Below are 2,126 nucleotides of genomic sequence, written 5' to 3'. Positions count from 1 at the left end.
ACACACCGCGCCCCCCCCCCCCGCCCGCGGCGCTGGGAGCTGCCGGCACCGACACCTACCCCATGGGGTCTGGATGGGGGGCTCCTCCTGCCGCGTGGGTCCCAGGTGGGCTCCCTCTCCCCGACGGCAGGACGCGGCAATCGGCACCTCCGAGGACGAGGTTATTATAACGGTTTTATTACAAAGTTCCAATCACCATGTACAGTTTTTACAATGTCACTTTTCAGGGGCTCGGCTGTGCTGCTTGGGTTAGGGAGGGATTTTTTTTTTGTTGTTGGGTTTTTTTGGTTATTTTTTAAAGAACAGCACCATTAACGTTGGGTTTGGGACACACCTACGAAAAACAGCTCAAACAACTAACATAGAGGGGACAGGACGATTCATACCAGAGAGAAGGGGCGAGAAGGGATGGGGAGAGCACAAGGGAGAGACGAGAGAGGTGAGGGCAGCCTGGTGGTGGTCCTCCTCCTAGCTCAGAGAGGGAGGGAGGGAACATCCACCCATCGCAGGCGGGTGACCCCCCCCGACACGCACAGCCAGCGCTGCCTAAGGCTGTCGGTGCTTGGGGTGGGAGGTGGGAAACCCACCCGGAAGGCTCTCACGCCCAGGAGGAAGAGCTCGGCTGCGCCGTGGTCTTTCAGAGGTTGTCAGCAGTTAAGACTTTGTCTCGGCCTCATCAGGGCACTCGCGTGGAAAAGGAGGACAGGCCAGGGGCAAAGGGGACAGTTTCCTTATTGCTTCCTTAAAGTCACTTAGTCAGCAGGGGTGGTAGGAAAGGAAAGAAGGGGAGAAGGAGAAGAAAAGAGCCCCGAGAACCCCATCCACTGCCTGATGCATATGTTGGGAAGAACACCATGCAAAAAGATTTGCCTGCTAGCTAGTGCCATGTATAAAATAACGATACGGTAACAGTTCTGGCCTGGTTATTAGAGAATATATCACCATGAAGCACAAGCGAAGTCTCCGAACGCCAACGACTCCCTGCTGAAAGTGCATCTCAAGGAGTTTGCTTAGGAGAAGGATTCACTGCGTAAAACAAGGCACCACAAGAAGGTTGGATACTGGGTCGGGCGTGAGGACACGCTGGAGAATCCACGAGCGGCGGAAGAGAGACCTAGTTTTAAATAACGTCTGTTGGCGCAGAAGCCCCCCTTAGATGGGCTCGGGTTTTAGCTTGTCTGCTAGAAAGTCGCTGACAAAGGCTTCCACGATCTCGGGCGTTATCTCCTCCACATCCATCACGTACTTGGCCCGGGCCGACATGTCCAGGATGGTGAGCAGGGGCGCAGCCTCGGGCAGGTTGGTGTAATCCCGCAGGGAGTCGGTCATGTCATCCTGGAGGCCAAAACGAGAGGGAGAGAGGAGTCATCAGCAGAGCCAGGACACCAGGAGCAGTTTGCTGCTTCCACACCGCGGTCCAGCCCACAAGTATCTCCCAAGGGTTTGGGCCTTGCACCAGCACTGCAGGACCATGAGCGCAGCTGGCAGCACCCGCCTTGCTACCCGCTCTGCCCTTGGTTTGCGTCAAAACCAAACCAGGCTGATTTATCCCAGGCTGGGATGGGACCATGCGCTCCTCCAACCCTTTCCATGCAGAACACAGCTCCCAGCATCCCCAGACTGACCCGCTACCCGCTACCCCAGGCCACCCTGGAGCCTCTGGGGCAGGAGCCGTTTCGGCACCCGCAGCTCAGGAGCAGGGGACAAGTGCTGAATGTGGGGACTCGCCAGCCCTCTGCCAGTACAGCCGCGGCCTCGCCGCTCACCGGGGCAGATGCCAAAGGGACCTGGAGAGAACCAGAAAATGGGAATGGGACAAAGGCCCGTGCTTTGAGTCAACGCCAAAACCCCACCAGCAGGTCCAAGTGCAAAAGCCGCAGGGCTCCCCAGCAGCAAGCTGCTCACTGGGGTAGCGGGCTGCCTTCCCTTCGGCCAGGCACAGCACAGCTCTGGGCAAAGGGGAAAAACAAATTTGTCTTTGCCAAGGCTGTGCAATGCAAAAGCTGGAGCTGGGGGGATTCATCTCCCGCTCCCGGCCAAGCCCACAGCGCGTGGCATCCGAAGCGGGGCGTTCCTCCGAGCCCCTTTCCAAGGGCAGTAATAGAAATCAATGAATCTGGTTAGCG

This window comes from Pygoscelis adeliae, unplaced genomic scaffold (assembly GCF_000699105.1).
Source record: "Pygoscelis adeliae isolate BGI_AS28 unplaced genomic scaffold, ASM69910v1 Scaffold290, whole genome shotgun sequence".
Taxonomy (NCBI): Eukaryota; Metazoa; Chordata; class Aves; order Sphenisciformes; family Spheniscidae; genus Pygoscelis; species Pygoscelis adeliae.
The sequence above is the reverse complement of the archived record's forward strand: the minus strand, read 5'-3'. Positions refer to the sequence as shown.